Genomic DNA, 22,830 nt, shown 5'->3' with positions numbered 1-22,830 from the left:
AAGCAACTTTAGTACTTTGTCTTTCATAGCTCAGACTGCAGGGGAAAAAAAGATGCACTTCTGCTGCTGTGCATTAATGTTTTGCTCTTTGAAAAAGAACACAAACCCCAAGTCATACGCAAGCTGGATTTACATTATTCCATTAAGTATTAATTGTAATTCTTGAAGCCTTTATTGTTGTAATTTATCAGAGCTTTTTGCACTATGATGGATAGAAAATAATACTGTTCAGCAACTGCTTGTTGTATACTCCACAGCTGATACGGCAAAAGTGGCCAAGAAGTGTCATTGCTATCCATTTTTTTAAGTCAGTCAATTCAGAAGAAAAGCTGTATTAACCAAATTTGCTCAATATCTGGTGTTGACCAAATAAAATTAGCAATCCAGTGTCTAACTGGATAAAGCTATCTGAAGAAGGGTTATTTTACAAATGGATGGCATTCTTAGAGCAGCTCTGTGAGACAAAGTTCATTAAGTGCAAGAAGCTAGAATCTCCTTTCATTTTTGGCGGAGAGTGGTTTTCAATATTACTCTTATCAGAGCTCATTTAGTTTCCCAGTTTAACTGTAGACAGAGTTATTGCTCCAATAAAATGACAGATTAAATTTTGGAAAAGAAACTGAGAATGATCAGCAATATTTTAAACAAAAGTCATATGACTGAATGAAAAAGTATATATGCATAAAGGACCAAGGTTGTTTACTTAAACATTTTACAGAAGTCTTCTGTTCTCTAAATATGCATTTCATAATGGATGACTTGGAGGATTACAATATTGGAACACATCTCTGTCAACTCTGTCAAAATATTGCTTCTATATACATGTATTTATACATCTAAAATAAATCTGAAGGGTGTGACAGAAAAATTCAAACCACCAGTGTAATTTTTCCTGGGCAAAATTAATGTGACTACAAAAAATTGCATCAAACTCATTAAAATTTTAGTTTAACTTCATGTAATAGTTTTAAAAACATTGAGACTGCTGTCTATCCCAACTTTTTATAGTTTCATACAGTGTAAAATTCACCTTTTAACTGAAGGAGGATAACCTGAGCATTGAGTTCATCACTAGGAGGGACAGGTATAGTCAGCTGTCTCATCTTCAGATACTTGGCTAATGAAGAAGCTGAAAACTGTCAAAGCTATCCAAAACCTCATTCAGTTTAATTTTTGATGATCTTTGTGTTTGTCAGCATTTGAAGGGGATTCTTGGGTACAGATTGCTGAGGTCTGGTTTGGGGGGTTATTACGGAGTCCTGTGTATAACCCTGCAGGGGTTACTACTGTTGCACTATGCAAAAGATACAAAATGTAATCTGGAATGCCTTCACTGTTGGTTCATATCCCGAAACTAGCAAGTGACATACTTGAAGCTAGGTTTTGTTTTTTTAATTATTCAGTAAAGTGCTTTAGTGGACATGGAGTCATTGCTATTATCTCCACCTTATTTTTTCTTAGAGTTGGGAATTACAGAGTGAGTTCACCACCTGTGTGTGGCAAGGAAGGCAGCTACTTCCCTACTGTGAAGAGCTGATAGTGTTGATATCCAGATATGCTGTAGAAATTGAAGAGTCTGGCATTGGCACAGAGCTGGTTAGAGTAGGTGGCTCCATGCTGGATTAGTGGCTGTTGTGAGTGTTGTTGGTAGATATCAATAAATTGCTGTGTCCTTCAGAAGGAGCCTGAAAATGTAATTCAGAATTGTGTTAGGTGACAGGAAAAGCTTTAGGGTAGTAATGCTCACTGTTGCAATGCTGAAGTTCTGTTGCAGAGTTGAAGCATAAACAATAGCAGAATCACCCAAGGATTTTCATAAACACTGTTTTATTCACAATGGAATAAAACACATAAACTCACAATGGAAATATTTGCAGAGTTTAATCCTGGGAGGCACATACAGGACAATTCTATATATCCAATCCTTGCAGGCATGATGAGCCTCAAAAGTGTTGTGTCACAGCCAATGCCCACAGAAAAGAATGTTGCTTAGTTGCGCATTTATTTCAATGGAATAATGATAATTTAAAATACTTTGACTGTTAAAGCTGGATGGACAGTTCAGGTAAAACTCATCATTTTCATATATCCAACTGGATTTGTATCAAGCCTGAGCACTGAGAGCAAAATTTCTCATTTCATGGAGCTGCATGGAAATAGAAGACAAATCCTGCCTTACTTTCCTCCTTGGGTATCTGGCATCAGTCCACCTGAGAGTGTGGAGATCACTTTTGGCTAGCACAGCTGACAGTATCAGGCTGTGAAAAGCTTCTGCAGAGGGACTGGTGAAATGAAAACCAAGGCCTTCCATTCACAGCTCTTTATTGGCCAAAATATGTGTGTTCTTGGAAAAATATATTCTCTGCCATGACAAAGAGTGACAAGGTTGGTACTCAGAAATATTTCAGGAAAGTGTGTTGGAACCCTTTCCAGAATTTCTGCTAACGGTGTGGCCCAGCGTTTATAATGTAGAGCATAGCTAAAATTTGGAAGAGAGTTTTTTCCATTACAAAGAACTATATAATCACATATTAACTAATTACTTAGCTTACATACCTTACTTTTCTGTGGTTCATACACTAAGAAAATTGAACTGTTAGAATAGTGTATGATGTTTTAAGACAATGTGAAGAAGAGTGAAAACATCTTTACACTTTCTGAGAAGCATTGCATTATAAGTTTATCCAGCAAGTTGTTCTGAGAAAACCTTAGCAATGTTGTTAAGTCTGTCATGCCAAAGCTGATCCCTTCAGGAACCTATGCCTTTGCATAATTTTGTGATTAGAAAGATGGAATTGAATTTGGGCTGACAAGAGACCTTGGGCAATTAAACTCCTCAGCTTTTATTTTCTTTTTTTTTTTTTTGAGGATTACATGTTAAGAAGTAGTGTTGAGGGGTGGGACCTCAAGTCAAACAAGTGTTTTGGGCAAAATTCTACTGAACAACTGCTTCTGGGAAAGAGGAGAAAGGGAGCTGGCTATACTTCCTCTTCTTCCCTGTTAATAGATTGTATCTTATTAGCCAGGTGTATTTCAGGGAGAGAATAGTTGCTTACAGCTGTGAGAATTCTTTTTTTGCACATCTATAGTAACATAACCTCCAGTTGTACAGCCACCAATTATTAAAACAAAAAGTCAGAAAATCACTCCATAGTCATGCTGCATATTCTACATTTTATTTAACTGCTTGTGTTCTAGGACATCTCTGGTGTGGAAATGGGACAACGTCTGACTCAAACTCCATCTTGATGTGTCTAATCCTTAGCTTGTGAGACAGAATTTGAAATATATTCAGTTGCAGACTTCTGTTTGTGGGATGCCTTTGAAACAATTTTGTATGGAAGGATAGATAATGACATAATCTGTAAGAACAAGAAATGGAGCTTGACTAGAAGTGAAAGGCCTTCCACAGCAGAAAAAATTGTCATTCTTCATGCATATACTGAATTGTCCAATTGTCATGCGTATACTGAAATTATCTGAAATAATTTATGATATTCTGTGAAGAAAACAGAGTTATCATGTAAAGAGATAGGAAAAAAAAGTATAAGACAATCATTACAAGAATAAAATGGAAAAGAAGCTATAAGTCTTGGTTTGATAAAGCTTTTTTCCTAAAATTTGTTTTTCAGGTGTTAATTAATGATGATGGTTTGGATTATTGCATGGATTGTTTTCTGCAGCATAAATTCTGATCTTGTGTCTTTACCAAGCAGTATGGTCTCTACCAAGACAGAGCCAGATTATCACACTTTTATTTTTTTAAATTTAATCCATTGTTTCTGCTACTTCTTATGAAGTGGTTTCTTCATAGGAAAAAGAAAAAAAACAAAACCAAAAACAACCTCCCCAAACAAACAGCTATCTTCCTCTCAGTAATTCTGTTTAATATTTGACGTGTTTTCCTGACTGGTGGATCAACATGGTTCTTCACATTTCAAAATTCTTATCTTAAATAAGAATCTCTGAGATCTCCCTATTAATGTTCTTTCAAAACACTGTTGCACAGTAAATACCAGGGGTTCTGCTAGGTTTTCCAGTCACCCTCAGAAGAAGTCACCCTCACCTTCGCCTTCCTGCTGCCCACCGCTGCCTCCTGCTGAGGCGCTCCCCGGACGCCCCGGCGCATCTGGGCAGTGTCCCCCGGCTGTCAGCTGCTGTGCCACAGCTCGGCCGGTGCAGCCTCCTCCCCAGCCCGGGGGAGTAGAGAAAAACTCAGACAGCAACGCGGCAATATTTGCCATTCTACCATTTATTAATCTATAAATTCAGTTTATGTTTCCTATTACACAACTTCGGGAATTCTTTGCGCCTGAGGAAAGGAGGATGGGACTTCCTGAAGTCTGAAAGATAATTTAAATGGGGTGCCCTTCTCTTAGGTGTTTGGTTTACATCAAAGTTTTCAAAGAAGGTTGGCACGTCTCCAATCTTCCTGCTTACTCCCCACACCTCTATTCTGCTTCCAAAAAGAACACAACCATTAACAATTAGCAATTGTAGTTAGTATACTGTGACTTTGAAAGACCAGAAATACTTGTGGTATACAAGAAACCAAAGTATTGAAATATGTTCCTATTCATTGCTCTTTAAAATTAGCATTTTTAAACTAATTTTTAGAAGAAAAAATATTTTTAGACTCAGTCTCTGGCAAAACTTGGTAATACCAACATAAAAGGAAGATGAAATAGGAGGGGGATATCATGAGATGAATAGGGAAATAAATGTGAATATCTAGCATGTGAAAGGATCACATATGGAACCAGGGTTATTTTGGCTATCTGTTGGCTAAGATCAGTAATGTGAGAGTTGCATGATACAGGAAGATCAGTGGAGTCCTGCCCTCTGAGGTGTTTGCAAGAATGCGTAACTATTCATGTCTATGTTGTTTCGAAACACATCAACTGAAAAGGGTTTTTTGCTTGCAGTTTTATTTGGTTGATTTGTTGTAGATTTTTGTGTGTTTTGGTTTTGTTTTCTATTTTCTTTTCATCTCCCATTGACCATAAAACCATAGGTACACTTAACTGGAAGGAACCCATCAATGGAGTCCACTCCTGCTCCCTGACATTGCAGCACACTATGGCAAAAAAAATTCAAGACAGGGAAATATTCAGAACAAAATTGATTGCTCAGAAGCAGAAAGGAGCAAGCTAAAAAGAGATTCAGAAGGTAGATTTAAAATAAAATAAATCAGGGGAGTAAAGAAAGGAAAGACAATTTGGATGTTAGGTCTGCACCAGATTTGTTCTATTATTAATCAACATTCTGGTTCTCTAAGAATTAACCAAATCTTGGCATCTGTTCATCATCAGTCATGGAAACCATTAAAAGCAGAACAATGTAGGTATTTGAACTTAACCTTGAAATGCAAAGGGACCTTAAATTTTTTTCATTTTCATGTAGAGAAATGGAATAGGAAATTAGTAATTCTGCAGCAGCTTAGGTTGCATAATTGAACAGACAAGAAAAGAATTAATTAAGGAGAAGTTGTGGCTACCTCTTTTACTTACACAGATACTCCACAGCTCTTTTCAGGGGTGGTTAAGCAAACACACAACCCTCACCTTCCCACTCTCTCCTTACTTATTTGGCTTTTTGCTTAATTCTCTTTTTTTTTCCCAAAAGGAAAAAAAAAAAAAAAACCAACCCCAAAAAACCCAAACATTTTTACTTATAGTTAATTTCAGAGAATAAAGGTCTGGTAGGAAGAAGTAAATCTTTAAAACATTTAAGGAACTAATATAGTGTCAGCATAGGCAGGATCAAGGCAAGGTTGAATTCAAGGACAAATTTTTTCACTCCAGAGAGAGAAAAAACAGTTGTATCCTGAGAGAGACATAACCATTGGGATATGAGGGAAAATAGTTCTGGTTCAGGAAAAAATTAAGTTGAAATATTCTGTGAGATCACAAAGCTGGTCCTTTAAGCTGATTGATCTGTACTAAGATAAAAACTGACACTTTCCTTCTTTCTAGATAGTTTTGAGTTAAAGTCAAAAGGTCTATGCTTTATTGTTTCTTTCTTATCTTAAATCTACCTTCCCGTCTTATCTTATTGTTTCTTTCTTATCTTAAATCTACCTTCCATGACTTTAGTTCTATTGTGAGGTTTTGGTATTGAGAGAGAGAGATGGAATATAATGCTAATATTACTTTTTTTGGGTTATTTTGTTACTTACTTCTTAATTCTGGACCTTAAGATTATTTTTTAAATTATTTCCATAAAGTAAAAAGCTAAAAGAAATAGTATAATATGTTTTAATGTTTTAATAATAGGAAAACAATTTGAATCAGAACTGTTGTAGCTGCATTCTGGTCCCATGTGAACATATCGAAGAAATCATGCATAAAATGAAATTTTGACGCAGTGATCTGGATTCAAATGCTGTGTTACCTAATTGTGATGATGAAGAGATTTCGTATGTTTGTTTCTGTCCTGCTGGTAGATGGATCTGCAGAGGCTGGTATGTTTCTCAGCAGCATTATGTCTTAATTTTGTTCAGCAGAACAGCAGAGGAATGGCAGTGAATTTTCCAAGCTTTCTGAACATGGTCTTTACTCTTTTTATAGAGTAAATTGCCAGAATAAAGGCATTAAGTGGCTAAAATTCTGAAAAATGTACTAATAAATGGGTAAAACAAACTACTTACTGTTGAAAAATTTTTAAGTCCTTTAATTTTCACAGCTCAATTCTACACTAGTTCCTCTTACTGCAATAAAAATTATGCATGTTTTGCTTAATAACAAAAATTATTTACTGTATTGTGGGGGAATACATTCAAGTAAATGAAACCACAAGGAACCATGTACCTTTTATTTGAAGAAGTGAGAAAATTCGGGTTTTTCCATTATTATTCAGCTAGGAGATAACTATATTTGGCAAAGTCTTTGAAAATGCTCTCAAAACTCTATGAAATTGTGAAATTACTTGTAAATCACTTGTTTCAATTTTTAGATTTCTTCTACCATTAGGGGAGACTAGCTTCATGAGTCATGTGTCATACAACATTAGCTGTTGTAAAATGACAATGTTCCATATCACATGGTTAGAAAAGTTCCTGCAAAATCTTTGGCACACATTTTAAACAGACAATTGGAAATTTCCCTCATTTCTCTTAGCCCATTGCAAAATTTTGGTCTTCGTGTAGCTGTTTGCGCTCAGTTTTGGTGTGAATACATTAAAAATAACTTTTTTCAAAAAAGTGAGGAAGACTAATTATTTAATATTTTTGAAACCCTGTGAGATTCTTATTTTGTTGAAAAATCAGCATATTACTCCCTCCTTCTTCAGGATTAAGATACACATTTGTGCTCATAAGTAATACCAAAGATTTCTGGACCTCATGAGCACAGAATCTATTTTTTTCTATAACTTTTATCATTGTAGAAGTGCTCAAAACAAGTTGAAACAACCTTTCTGCATCAAGTCAGAAGACTGCTTCAGAGCAGAAAACCTGAAATAGACCGCCCTACTGATTGTCAATATGTTTAATTTTATCCTACAGTGCTTCAGAAATCTTTTTACCTGGCTTTTCTCAAACAGTGTGATGTTCTTGTTCTTCACATTATTGCCAAACACACCATAACTCTTGAACTAATTTTAAGCATACTTGTTGTGACTTAAACTCTTTAGTTTCTGTGCACCGTGGAGCTGGAATTTGAAATCTTATCTGATGCAAACAATATGGAAAATTATAAGAGAATACAATGTTTTGTTGTTTAAATGTAAGCCTATGTTTATGTTTAGGCTTTGCAAAAAATGTGTTAATCATCTCTACTGTTTTAATTTGCAGTGGTTCTGTTATGGGACATATGAATGTAGTTTTGTTATGGGTTTTAAATGTTCTAATTTATTCATAAAGCCAGAGTAGCATGTGAAAATATTGTGTCATGTTAGGTATTTCCTATATGATAGCAGAGAGTGGGGATGTGGGTTCAGTCTACGAATAAAATGTCTGCAAATAATTCCAGGAAAAAGGAGGGAGAATTGCTGAGAAGGTGACCTTGCATTTAGAGACCTGGAGCTGTACAGGTCAACCTCAAGCCCCTGTTGAAGGTCTGTTCATAACCTCAGTTTCTTAAGAACACAACATGAAGCTATATTAAAGAAAAAATAGTGTTTCTCTAAATACATATTTTTTTACCTATGATGAAGTTATTTTATATACATGTTTATTTTCACAGAGGGCTGTGATATAATTGTCATTATCTTTTTTCTAAGAAAGATTTTATTAGTTTGCTTGATTATTTTTAAGCACAAAATTTCAGTTTTGTGAAAGTAGACAATCTTTTGTGCTAGGGGGTGAGTCTGTGTAATTGTTTACTACAGGCACGAGATATTTTGGAAGTAAATCAAGAATAAAATATTAAGTATTTAGTGACTTTTTAGTCAACTACATTAAAATTGACAGTTTCCAGGCAGTATGTTGTTTCAGGCTTCAGAGTATAGAATAAATATGAGTGGTCCATAAGTAGAAGATAAGAGATAAACAGAAATTTGCATGTTTAAATACACATAAAATATCAAATGTAAATATATCTAATTTGTATATATAAATAGAACTGTGAGTACAGCTGGAAGAAAATTAAAACATATTTTTCTAATGTATAGGTATTGTGTTACAGAAAGATAGAGATATGTCACAGTGGGACTACAAAAGTAGCCTCGGGGCTAGTCATAGAAGAAAACCTTTCTGATCAGGAGGGTGTTTCACATGCAACTTCAAGAAGAGTTTGAAAGATCTTGTCTTTCTTGTGTGAAGATATTTGATCAGAAATGGCTGTAAGATTAATATAAGAATTTTCTTGGTAGAAAATGGTAGAAGTTTAGTGTACTACAGTTTTTCTGCTACTTTAAGGAACTGATTTTTTCCTATTCTCAAAGCAAGTATCAACCTGAGTAACACCTAACCCTTTACCATGCTGATTATTTTTTGCATGCTGTATTCTCAGCTTGAGTAAATCAGGGTACATTTACATTGATGTTATTGCTATTATTTTTATTGACTCTTGCTGAGGCCACTGATCTATGTAAATTGATGTATAGTAACCTCTAAAGGCTGGCACAAGTGTTTTGCAGAAGTGGACAGTAAACTGGAAAGGTGCAGTTTCCCATAAGGCTTAGATTACTGGTAGTACAATACTGACCACATCCCTTTTTCTGTCTGTGGTTTTGCCTTTCTAGAAAGTGTCAATCTGAGACTGAAGCAGAACATTTTGTGTCTGAGAAAAATATGAGTTAAGAGAACAGGATTTAACTAGCCAGCAGGTTTCAAATTTTGGAGTCCTCTCTACTGGCAGAGAACAGTCTTTCAATCTGCTACATTATTTCTGTGCCTCATTTTTTCTTGTTTTGTCTTATAAAATTCCTACTATAAACTTCACCCTACCAGAAGCACCCTTAAAACTGTAGCACTCTGTATAAAAAAGATCTTATGTTTGGGAAATGTATTCTTGGTAACGGTTTCAAAATGAGCAGCATTTTTCAGGTTTGACAATCTGCAAACTACATTTTCTCTAATTTTTTTCTGCATGTTTTGGAGAAGGCATCAAAAGCATTCTCCTTTTGTCTGACCGTCAAAACCAAATAGAAATGTAATTAGTAGCTCTGCAGTGATAAGAAATTATAGAAGAAGAGTTACTTCCAGTGTTATCCAGGGGAAAGTTTCATGGATTTATAGAATAGTTTGGGTTGGAAGCAACCTTTTGAGGTAATCTGATCTGATCCATCTGACATGGGAGGGGTCTCCTTCAACTAGAAGAGTTTGCTCAGAGCTCTGAATGTTCCCAGTGATGGGATATCTACTATGTCTCTGGACAACTTGAGCCAGTGTTTCACTACCCTCTTTATAAAAAGTTTCTTCCTTATAAGTGAATCTGCCTTCTTTCAGTTTAAATTCATCCTTTATGCTATTGCAACAGGCCATGCTAAACCATTTATAGGCCCTAATTCAGTACTGGAAATGCTCAAAGAGTCTTCCCAGACCTTTCTCTTCTCCCAGCTGAGCAACACCAATGCTTTTCCTCTTGCAAGAGGTGTTCCATCCCTTTAAGCTACTATGCTGCACACCATTGAAGAATAGTAAGTCTTCTCATTTTTTTAACCATCTTTAGGCTCATCTTGTACACTTGCAGCCTCTTTGAGGTTTCTTCTGCTGTATTCCAGCCCCACATGTAGTCTGGAACCAGATGTACCTTATCCAGAATTTAAAAAAAGCCCTGATCATTGTCTTCTCCATATTTTTTTTCCATCTTCTACAAGTACTTTTGTCAATTTCTCCCTGTCAGAAACCCCTGAATTTACCACTGGAAATGACACTCCTAGGTGGCAGTTGGTATTTGGTTGACTGAAACAACTGCATAATAGAAGTAATTGGGCAGTAGTAATTTTTTTTCTTGTTTCTTCTCAATAAATTAAATGACAGCTTTGAAAGTTGAGGCTCATGATCAGTGACAGAATTTTTGTCTAGTATACATCACAGTAAAAATGATAATGAAATAATTTTTTTTCTCAATGGATAAGATCCTGGTTGGTTGCTGAACAGCTGTAGATTACTAGGGATACAGTATTTTGAATATGTCTGCAATAATTACCTTTTCAAAAATGGTTACAATTTGCAATTACAACATAAAAAAAAAAAAATAAGATGTAGTGAGATTTATATTTGTGCCACAGAGCTTCAATACAATTTTCAGAAGCACTTACGACTTAAAAGCTTCTGGTATTTCTGTGTGAATTTAGTAATTTAGGTTGTTGTTCCATTTATGTTTCAGAAGTGGCCATAAAGGACAATGTGGTACATACAGGGAAAAGGTGGAGCTGTGAGGATGAAGCATGAGTAATTAAAAGTTCATTAAATGGGTGGGTAGGTATCCCAGACAGATTAAATAAGCCTTTCTCATTGTAAAGGAAAAATGTAAATAAGTATCACATAAATATGTGATAGTTGCAGACAGTAATAAAATTGCAATTTGTGAATATTTCTTCTGATATCCCCCTAACCTTTGATCAATTTTTCTAACCTTTATTCACATTTTAACTGCCACAGGGTTCATCAGATAAAATACCAGTATCTCAGGTCATAAATTAATTAATCAGTCCTGTATCAGTACACAAGAAACTTTCCTCGTGGAAGCATCGGATCATCAGTACATACCCAAGTATTTGCCAATGTTTAACTAATGATGGACCCTCAGAAGGAGAAAACTACAAAATTTGCTGTACTGTCAGGTTACTATTCCCTACATCTTCTAAGGATCTGACATACCTTATGGATGTTAACCAACTTATATGCTCTTTAAGTAAAGTAATGACCATTAAAATTTTAATCAGGACATGACTGAGGTGTAGAGTCAAACTGTACTACACAGAGAATTTCTGAGGCTTGTTTCTAGCCTTACAAGCATGCAAAGAGATGTCCCCCATGGAGGTCAGTAAGGACACAAGTTCCAGCAAGTATTCACCTTGTTTAGTAAGCACAGTTTTCTTCTGAAATTTAGAGTCTGCCTTAACTAAAACACTGGTTGTGTGTATGAAATTGATCCTTGCTTATGCCCTGAGTAGCAGCAGTCTTGTCTGCACAGTGGGGAAGATTTTTTTTTTTTGTAAGATCAGAGATTAAATTAATTCACAGATGTTAATGGGATGCTCAAATTCTGACAGTGCTGATGAGGACAGAGGCAGGTTGCGAAGCAGAGCAGGCTGTCAGTGCTGATGCAGCACACCTGCAGGGCCCTCACACTGTGTCTTTTTGGTAATTAGTGGTGGTGTCTGAAGGGCTTGTGCAGTGACACTGTGCCTGCTCCTTCACCTTTAGGTCTCAGGGTTTGTGGATTACCTAGGGCTGTCCTCCTTGAGCACAGCCCTTGAAGCTTGTTGGCACTGGCTAAGGGAGCTAGACTGCTATCTTCTGGTAGTTCAGTGGCCTTTCCCAGGGAGAAAGAAGTTGGGTTCATCTATCGACTGATTTGAAGTTTCATACAAATATGAGTTAAAGAGGTTTGATTTTTTAATTGCCTTGTTAGGATACATTTAACTTGAGGAGAAAGCACTTTAAAATACTAATTTAAAAATAAGTGTGTGTTCACCATTATTGGTTGGATTTGGTTTTTTTCGTTGGTTTTTTTTTTTGGGGGGGGGGGGCATTTTTGTTTGTTTTGTTTGTTTGTTTTTCTTTCAAAAACCCTGGGAATAGTTCCAATGTGTGATTTATACACTTTCTGTATTTCTACAAAACAAAGTAAAAAATGTTCAACCATACCACCACCCTCTGCGCCCCTGCAACACTACAACAACCAGATCCTGAAGGTCTTGATTTACTATGACATCAAGAGTTGCATGAAGTAGTTTAGTTCTGATCAGAATGAAATTCCCTGTCTTGCTTCAAAGTGACCAGTTCTCTCCTATCAGCATGATAAAGAGAGAGTGGGGGTAGGGTTTGTAAAGAAGGGTAAATAGTGAATGCAGCTCTCTCTGGTTTCATTGTATATAATCCTGGCTTTGCTGCTTTACTTGTGTCATCAGTTCACACTCTTGGGGTCATGTCCCAAAATGTAACCAAAATGTAATGCTGTCATCAGATGAGGAGGATAATATTTACAAACTCCAAATAGTCATTAGAATAATGAGTTGATATGTGATACCAAATCCAGAAAAGGAAATAATTCACTTACTAATTATTACCAATTATCAATTCAGAGGATTTATTCAAACTTCAAATTCCCTGATTCCTAATATTTACGGCAAGCATTCAGCAAGCATAAGTAGGATAAGCCTGGAATGTTCTTGAGCCAAATACTAGTAACAAAAGCGGGACACAAACTGTACATTTTATGTCTTTGAAATCACATTAACACATCACTATGATCTTTCATTAGCAGACGTGCATTTAATGATTACCAAGAGTGTGTAGTTCTAACATTTATTGTACATTTCCTCTGAGTTCTTGTTAAGAAAGCATTAACAAAAGAAAATATCTAAAGAAATGCTATTTGGCCTCGACAGCAGACAACAAACTCAGGATTTCCATATTTTCAGTTTCCCATCTTTGTAAAAGTGATGTCTGTACTGGGAAAACTAATAATGTTAGAATGGAGTACAATTGCATGCCATTTTCTCATCTATGGAACATAGAGAATCTGTTCACACAGAAGGCCTGTGAAGTATGAATGAAGTATGAGATGGGACCTGATTAGGACTGGAAAATACCTCTTCTCTGTAGTACTTCTGCTGAACATGGAATTTCCTGCAATCAGAAAATGGCTAATAGTTTTTCTACATGGGTAGTGACTAGAACTACAGGACTATGTATTTAGAAAACATAAAGAAATTCTTATCAGATCAGAGCTACATGAAGGAGAATTTAATATTTGTAATGTTTGTATAGAGATTTATCTCAGAGCCACTTCTTTCATTTATATTATTTCCCAGTCTAATCTAATATTTGCTTGGAATCTTCCTTGTGTTCAATACTTCTTAGAACTGTAATAAATAATCCAATTCAATTTAGAAAATAATAATGTTTTCCTCCAAATTCTAATAATCCTCTGATACAATCTGTCCCAGTTCTGGTAACATGTAGTAATTTCCTTTCCTTTTCAATTTCTTTTCCCAGTTATTTTTTCTTTTCACTATATTTTTTAGAGGTTCTTTTGTTCCAAGGGTTTGTAATGGGTTGGTAGGGCTTTCTTGAAATCATGATTCCATTGTATAATTTTCAATTTCTTTCTTTAATGTACCAGATATTACTCCTGAAAAATTATGTATAATCACTAATGGATATGAAGTGCTGCCCAGCACAAACTTTTCATTCATCCATTTAGAGATATATGTAATAGACGTCCTAGTTGTTTCTTGTTCAGTTATCTTGTGCAGCGCATACAAAAGATGTGGATTCCTTATCCTTTTCAGGTAGTACAGGCAGAAGTTGCAGAGTTTTTATTAACACGTAGACCACACTAGATCCCCAATGAAATGGACCTGTTTCATCCTTCTGAGTTTCTTTGCCAGACTAAAGTTAGTATGCGGTATTTCTCTGAAAACTCCTGAGTCATTCTTACTGTTGTAATGGTTACTTTTTGTCTTAGATACTTTGAAACCCCTGGGGATCATATTTGAAGAAGTTAGTCCATCCAAGTTCTGGTTGTTTCTAAGGTTTCACCTACTTTTCGTACAAGTTAAACGCTTTCAATAATTTATCAGATTCATAGTGAGTAAATGTTGATATAAATAGCTTAGTATTTTTATAGGCTATAGTTTAATCGCCTCAGGGTTGTGGAGAGAAATGAAGGAAAAGAAGTTGAACTAGTTAATATGAAGGGTTCATAAAATGCATGTTTTAGCCATGTTTTCATTTGGGGCAGTGGTCAACCTCAAGCCACTCAGACATGGACTGAGAACTGTCTTCTTAGACCTGTACATTGACGAGAGAGATCAGTCCATGGGATGGTGTCACCATGGCTGGTAACAGTTGGAGGTTTCTCAAATGTAGATCTTAGGTTCCATCTTCAGAGAAGTTATTACGTTTCTTAACCCTGTGGGAAATGTCACTCAATTTTTTTTACAAGCAAGGCAAGCTGTATTCTAGCAGTGATGACTTGTACGAGCAGTTCTCTTATAGACATCTGTTATGGTTATTTTAGCTATAAACAAACTTCCCTCTCTATGTGTTTGGCTTTCCAAAACTCCCTTGTAACACTAAGCGGAATGCACATTTGCTTCTCAGTTGTCTCTGGACCTTGGCTGACTTTTTACTTTACATACCAATAATGCCAAGCCACATACTTCCAATTCATCAGATCTTCTAGAGGTGTTCTCCATTTTGCTTCATTTGCCCTCTTCTTCTTTCTCTGATGCAGATACAGGTATCTAACTGGCTTTTGTTGTTACATCCACAATTTAGGGATTTGTTTTGGGGTGTGTGGTGCTTAGAAATTTTAGCTCAGTTTCTCCAATTTAAATCTTCTGCTTCTCTTGAAGAATAATCACTTCTGTAGCATAGTGCCTTTTCAGCACAGGGTAAGCATCAGGTAAACTTTAACAGAACTTTAATTAGACTAGCTTAAGGGAACTTCTTTTACTATAGTAATTACTTTAACAGTACTAAGGATGCTTGTAGTTTTAAAAAGGAAAAGAGAGCAGCGAATTTTCAGCATAAATTATAAAATAACATGACAGGTCTGTATGGATCTACACATTATGTGTGCAGATGGGATCTGACCTCTACTGATATTTTTTTGTCTTTTCTATGGGATTGATTTTATAATGTGTAAGCTGAGCAAACTGCTTCCCAGGATAGTCATGGACAGCTTAACTTCTTGACATAATCTTATTCTACAAAGTCAAACAAACTAAACTAAAGTAAATTTTCCTTAATCAAAGTAAATTTTACTTAAAATTTATTTTTGCTGTTGAGAGATAATAAAGAGGTCAGTGATCTGTTCAGCTGAAAAGTTCTTACTCTGTTTTGCTGAAGCTTTATGTCCTGCTAGGAGACTTGGTGCTGAACGGTAAAGTGATTATTATGCTAAGGACACTACTGTTAGTAAATCACTGGATTATTATTATGATTTCATTATTATTAAATATGGTTTACAGTTACAATTAGATAGCAATATGAGAAAGAACATGTTATAATGTCATAGGAGTGTGTCCATTCAAATCATGTACCTAGGCATTAAACCAGAAAATGTTTGGTTATTATCCTCAAATATTAAGTATGCTTATGTCTGTCATCATAGAACAAATGACATTCAGACATTCAGAGTCTGGTTGTGACACTGTTTGTCTGGTATAAAAATATAAATAGGATGTGGTGGTTTGAAAACTGCTCAAAGTTTAAAACTTATTCCCAAATATCTCCTGTTTCTCTACAAAAATTACTAATCATAACATAATTTTGCTTTTTGTTCATGGTGCATTAGTGATGCATTCACACGTGCATCAAGCTGAGATGACAAAATAGAATACAATAGTCTAATTTTTCACAAGACTTAAAAGCCTCAGGCCTGTGTTTTGAATGTAACTCCATATTCGGAGTGCTTGTTGCTGCTTTTGATGACGACTCCAAGAACAGGATTGCAGCACCCAAAAAAGCAGAAATCTCTGAGGTAGCAAAACTAAAAGTGACAGAGTGAGTGATCTCTATTGTTGAGCAACTCACTCTTACTTAGGTCTGGAACCATAAGGGTGTATTCATGTTGCCCTATGCCTAGACAATAATTTATAAAACAAAACCAAGCCCACAAACAAACAACAAACACTAGGAAACCCAAGATTCACCCAAAAATAAGCCGTGCCAGAAGTCTCTACCCAGCACTAGAGACTTCAGTACATACTGAACTCTCATTTAACTGTCTGTGAGATATTCATTAGACATATGTGAACATTTCCAAAACTGAGTTTGTGCTTTCAGTAGAACTTTTGCAGAATTAATATTAAAAATATAAATGCATCTTTAATGCAGTTTTGAAAAAGTTTTCTAAAACCTAGTGATATAATTGGGCTTGTATTTGATAGCTCTAATGAAAAGATATGAAAACATAGTACATCACATTTCTCAAGCATTTATTTTCCTTTTCCGTGAAACATTCAAATTATGATCCATACTCCTCTGAGGCAACATAAATAGGCACACATTTTTAAATACTCCTCAGTCTGTTTGCTCTATAAAAATTTAGCTGCTCAGAAAATGGAGACCATTTAGGCCTACCCACATTAATATTCTCTTTAGAAATCTTTGCTACCATATCACAACAATATCAATATTGTTGCTGTCCTTTTCTTTTCTTCTCTCCTCATTCCAAAAGAAAACTCATAACTCTAACCAAAACCAGACTCTGTTGCAGATGGAAATTGTTAATATTTCTATTGTAGATCTGCATACACAGCAAAACCCAGTATTTTCTTGTTCATCTTCATTGACATATTTAGAGAAGATTGCAAGTTTGTGTAGAGTGACCACTATAACATGATCAGAGAGGACACATAGCTAGACATGAGGACAAGTTACAGGAGAATACCTGCTTAAAGGTAGCTTCTCAATTTCTCAGAACATTTCAAGTCCAAAGAAAGTGTAAGTGTACTCTTTCTCTACAGAAGAATTTTGCTGTAGCTCTTGCAGACCAGACCAGGTGGTAGAAATCTCAGTGAGGAATATGGAGTCCTGCACATGGCTCAGATCTGTCACATCACCCTACAATGTACATGATGATATGAAGGCTGAAGAGGAAATCGTGTCTGCAGATCCATATGGCCACAATCTGCCAAATATAACGGTTGTTAAAGCTTGTTAAAAAGGTGACTGTTTCAACAGCCTGTTGTTGCCCAGCCCTTCTGTGCAGTGTGAAGTATAACAAAAGCATACATGTACACCATGGCATTAAAACTATAATCTCCATGGAAGGAATGAGAATAAGTCTTACGTAGGGTTTTCTCATTAAAAAGATGTCTCTCTGGGTATACCTTTGACATATTCATGAATATCATATGGTTTAAAATCAGTTATTTTACACAGAACACAACTGTAATTCATAAAGATTGATGGGATACTTAAAAGAAAGTGGTAACCTTTTCCTAAGGTGTCTAGGTAACCTGATATCTATTTCATTAGCAACATTGAATTTATTTAAATGAAAGAATCTATTTGCAGTTATTTCATGCTGTATATTTTGTGCACAAGACTTGACTGAATGCTCTAGTATAAAAACACAGTGTTGCTTTAATTTGGGAATTCACAGGGCTTAACTTAAATATTGGAAATATATATTCCAGACAGCCAGAATGAAATCTTAACTAGCCATGATGAAAAATAAGTTATCACAGAACATAAAACCAAGGACTGACTATTTAAAATATTGCTGAATTTTGCTTTCACAACTCAGTTGTGGACTTCCATAAAAAATTCAGTTAGAACTGCCATTACAAACACGAAGAGCAAACCCTCAAGTCTTAACCTACTGCAAATGGTCATTTGAAACATGAGTATCATTTTCAAAGAACTGATGAAACAGAGTTAATTTTTAGAAATTATGGAGAAGAAAAGAAGGAATTTTCTGTATCATTAGTTTATAATTTAAATATGCAGTGTTTGACTTCTTTCTTCTACTCATCATCCGTCTCAGCTCTGTTTTGGAAACACTGTTACTGGTGGACTTCTGCCCAGAACCTTTCATATTAGCCTACACCAAGTGAAAAAAAGTTTTGGATATGTTCACTGCACATCAAATTATACTCTGATCCTTTTAATTTCTTTTGAAAATGATTCTGTTTTCTGAACCCATTGCAGCATGCTTTTGTACTGTGTACAGATAGTCAGGTTTTGCTTGGAATTCTCCTTTGGGCTAACTCATGTCATGCTGCAGTGGAGATCTGATCTCATGGAAATGTAGAGAGCATTAATGAACTCTGTCATTACCTAGCTATCTTAAATGGTGGGACATAGGACCCATGACTTCCAGTTTTCGGTTCACAAAGCTATTAACTGGAGAAGGAAGCTGCAGGAATCCAATATGTGGGCTGTTAATTTGATACAAGCATAATCAACAATTGATGAGACAGCACTTGACAGAAAATTATTTTGGAGATTTACGTGACAAACACAGGAATTACACAAAACATCTCTGGTCTGTAAACAGACATGCAAACTGATCTGGTGTATGTAGAAATACTAATTTTACCTCTTGAGTTGAACTCAAATAACTTGAGAATATTTGATTTTCAAATATTTAATTTTATAGTCCTCCAAAGTGGTATCAATTTTTTTATCTTGCATAGAGTGAAATGGAAAATACAAGAAGAGTTCTGCTTTTATAAAACCGAAGACCATTCATGCAATGAGAAAAATGGAGAAAGCAATGTTCCAGTGATAAGCTGAGTGCATACATGGTGGGGTAAGATAGTTCAATGTCCTGCCTCTTGAATATTGCTGGATCTGAGTTGGCAGGTTCTACAATACTTGGAGGAAATAAGAACTAGTATCTTTCAGCCATTACTAGCCCCAAAAACTAGCCCAAATTGTTTCTTGAATCTGCCTTGCTACTGTGACAGCTGTCTGGATAAAAACTTGGTATTACTGTGTAGGTTCATGGGCACATTATAAAGATGTAGGTTCTTTAATAAACTGTTAGAAAAACATACAGAATATCACTGGGGTATGATTGCTGTTGTCATCAGAAAGCATTTTTGTTATTCTTTATGGAAAGCAAACAATTTAGTACTCAACTTTCTCAGGGAAGAAAGCCTAATATGAGTAATTTCTGATTAATCAGTTCAGATACTAAGAAATGACTGAAACAGATATGATCCATGATACACTCACTTATTTATGTAATTTTTTACTGGTTTGTATTTTGCAGCCCTATACAACAATTTCCCAGTTTCACTGAGCAATCACTGTTTATTCTCTTCACCATTCCAGATCCATCTTTGCAAACCCAACTGGAAATCTCTATTAATTGGGAAAAAAACCCCAAACAAACAAATACTCAACTAATCAGCTGTACCAGATTATAGTAGCATGCTTTCAAAATCAAATTGGAGAAGAGGAAGGGAAAACCCTTAACAATTCATGAAGCAGGTAGTAAATCTAACTGACAGACGATAAACTTCTCCAACATTGAGGCAATGAAAGTGGTGTAGATCTATATAGCTACAGATGTGGCCTCAGGGTGCAATCTGTCCAGCTTCTCAATACCAGTGCTGACACATGTACACTGCAACAGGGAAGATAAATAATAAACCTCTTAGTCAAAGAGATAAATACAATTGGCTGCTGCTAATTTTCGCACCAAAACCTGCTGGTTCCTTTTGTTAGGGAAAAGGAGTACTTCTGTTAGGTACCTGAAGAACACAAATAGAGGAAGAGGAAAGACCTCTTTGTTAAATGTCTTAGGTAAATGAGGAAGGATTTTGGAATTTAATCTTCTAGTTTGCAATTGGTTATGCCAAAAAATACCCTAAAAACTTGGCTGTGCAGGAAATTCAGATTGAAGTTCAAAGTTTAACTCCACTCAAAACAAACTTAAAGCTGTTTACCTTGACAGTATGACTTCTGCTTTATGAGGCTGGCAGAACGTCATGTACTAGTTCACCAAATTCAGGATACCAAAGGAGATAGGCCATTTGTCTTTCCACCATGGTTAACCTAGAGAAAGTCAGTACCATAATCTTTGTTGAAAACCTGAAGCATGTGAAAGATTCACATGCAGGCAGTTCATTTTAGTAGGTATGTGATTATTAATGAACAGATGAATAATTGTGAAAGCCATCACAGACTGTCTGTGGGGTGTCTTAAAAACTTACATGGCTGAAATAATTTCAAGATGCATTTCTGGAGACTATAGCTCTATATAGCTTCCTTGCAGAAGCATAGAAGTCTTAAATCCAGTTATTAAACTTGGATTTATTGATGTAAATTTTCTAATCTCAGAAACCACTTACTAAATTATTTTGCCATTTTTCCCTTTGTACCTCTTATTGAAGATAGGAAAAAGAAAACTTACATATTTTTAAGGAATTTATTGTGTTTAAAAAACTTCGCTTCCTATGATCCAGAACAAATCACTGATAGTCTTGCTTTGCTAGTTAATAGGAAATCACATTTGATGGATTACTGAGGTTCATCTAAATAATGTTTCTCCCTTAATTTTGTCTTAGAGCAAGAGCTTGAAAAGCTCCCAGTGTAAACTCACCTAGAATGAATGTGGGCTTTAAATATTGAATAATACAATTAAATCCTCTGGCAGGCAGGTGGAAGGATACTGCCTGCAGTACTGTGTTTTCTGATGCCATCCAGCGAGATAATGAATCCATGTCTATGAAAATTGATTAATTAATATTTCATTGAGTCAGCTTCAGTACAATTCATGAACTGCCCCTGGAAATTCAATAAGTGAACTCAATGAGATGCAGAGCTTAACAAATCTGGAGCACAAAGTTAAAATACTATGAGTTGGTAATTATCAGTGGAATTTGCTGTGTGAAGTGAACCTTGGCAAAGCATTTTATGTGTGTATTTTTTCTTCACAAAAGCATAAACAAAACAGCTGCAAACATGTGTACAAATGCAGGCCCAGAGAGTGATACTAAAGAAATGTTGAACCGGATAGGGTTCTGATAGGGAAAAAAAAAAGTCTTAATGGTTTTACTTAATGTTTGAAATTTAGGCTGGAGGTGAATTTGTGTTTTTCAGTGGTAGCTGTCTTTATAATGGGCTCTTGCTACATAATACTTAAGCCTTGGCAGATGTACTGCAGAACCCAGTGCACACATTGTGACACAAGCTTCACTTTCTATCTCCGTTGCAAAGTCTGTGGGAAAGAAGTTTTACACAGCAGCATATAATGAAGCTTGTTATTTTGCTACATTTTGTTCAGTCAAAGGATGTGGGACAGATGTGAGCATTTAAGCCATCTTGGAAGAATGGATAACCGTTGAACATGATGCATAGCTGAGGTTTTGGGTCAGAAAAACATGCGTGCCAGTAGCTCAATTCACCATGCAGAGTTGGCATCAAAGGGACTGATTAGGAAAAGAGATTCAAATTACCTTGTTGACTAAGTAATTGGTCTTTCAGTGTTCCTAAAAAGGGACTGATAAATAATTTTATTTTCATTTTGTATCAGTGTCTCCAAGACCATGTCTGACTAACCTATATTGATGTCTTTTAATTAAACCATGCTTGATATGCTTATGCTGCAGTGGTGCATACTGAGTTGCATGCTAGACATTCCAGATAAAGTAATTATGCTATTTGTCACTGTCATGATTAATGTGTGACAGCTGTTATGACAGCTGTGCCACTGTTTTGTCACAACACTATGTTCATCCATAACAAAATTAGGTGTCTCATCTGAAGGTACTCAGTTGCTACTATTTTCCTAAGAAGTAAACAATGAAGAAAACTGAGAAGGAATATTACATGAACTCTGACAAATAAGAGAAATGACATCTCTATTTTTTCCTTAAATGATGCTTGCCTGCATTGGAAATGCAGATAGCTCGCCTTTTGCAAACAAGCTGTCATACAGAGCCAATCCACAACTAATCTAAAAAACAAGGTCTTTCTATGTGGAAGGATTGCTCATAATTTGAATTTACTTTGTCAGGATAGGCTTTAGATGTTATCTAAATTACCATTGGCTGTAACCATCGTGGGGGGGATTGGGAAAGGGAGAAGTTGGAAGAAAAAGCAGAGGTTGTGAATAACAGGCCTGGGGAGGCACATCATGGTCTCCATTGGAGTCAATCAAGCAAAGCAAAACAAATAACCTCCTTTGACATATGCACACCTCCAATTGCTTTAAACTAATTGCAATCCAACTCCAAACTGTACCTTAAAACATCTGATTAAGTACTGTTATTAGTGTTACCTAATATTGTTTCTTATGAATCACTGAAACTGGATCGTAACAATTAAAGAACGTGATGTGGAGACAGATGGTTAAAAGAAAGGATTGTTTCACTGTCCTGTAAGTTTTGCTGACGTGGTTATTGTGCATGCTGTTTAAGTACAGAAAAATATACTTTGGCTTCTGTTCTCTATCACAGAGAAACTGTGAAACATGGATCTTCGAGTAGGAAAGTAAGTATATTGCCAAAAATGAAGATTTAGTTAAAAAGTTAGAATTAGAAAGAACATGTCTATTTAAAAGTAAGAAAGATTATTTCTTTTTCTTATGAACTCCATTGGAAAATACAAAAATGTTTTAATTGCATCCCATTTTTCTCCACAACTTGATTCAGATGAGACATACATGGTGTATTTCACTGCTTAAAGCTGCTCTCAGATGAAGCAGAGTACTCATGCTGCTAATTGTATTTTATCCCACTAGT

The 22,830-nt window shown here is 35.7% G+C and overlaps 1 long non-coding RNA gene across 7 annotated transcripts in view; it reads left to right on the top strand.

The window, feature by feature from the left end:
- The window catches only part of LOC135291068 (uncharacterized), a 99,504-nt gene that overhangs the window by 23,451 nt on the left and 53,223 nt on the right, over nucleotides 1-22,830 (top strand). For 3 of the 7 annotated variants that reach the window (XR_010353933.1, XR_010353935.1, XR_010353932.1), the window contains exons 1-2: nucleotides 5,862-6,463; nucleotides 18,772-18,887. The exons of 3 other annotated variants lie outside the window; for them this stretch is intronic. This is a non-coding gene — a long non-coding RNA (uncharacterized LOC135291068). Of the gene's footprint in view, nucleotides 1-5,861; nucleotides 6,464-18,771; nucleotides 18,888-19,414; nucleotides 19,574-22,830 lie in introns of those variants that run through there. One more of the 7 variants, XR_010353934.1, reaches the window with a different exon arrangement.

This window comes from Passer domesticus, chromosome Z (assembly GCF_036417665.1).
Source record: "Passer domesticus isolate bPasDom1 chromosome Z, bPasDom1.hap1, whole genome shotgun sequence".
Classification (NCBI taxonomy): Eukaryota; Metazoa; Chordata; class Aves; order Passeriformes; family Passeridae; genus Passer; species Passer domesticus.
Note: the sequence above shows the minus strand (reverse complement) of the source record. Positions and strands in the feature narration are given on the sequence as shown.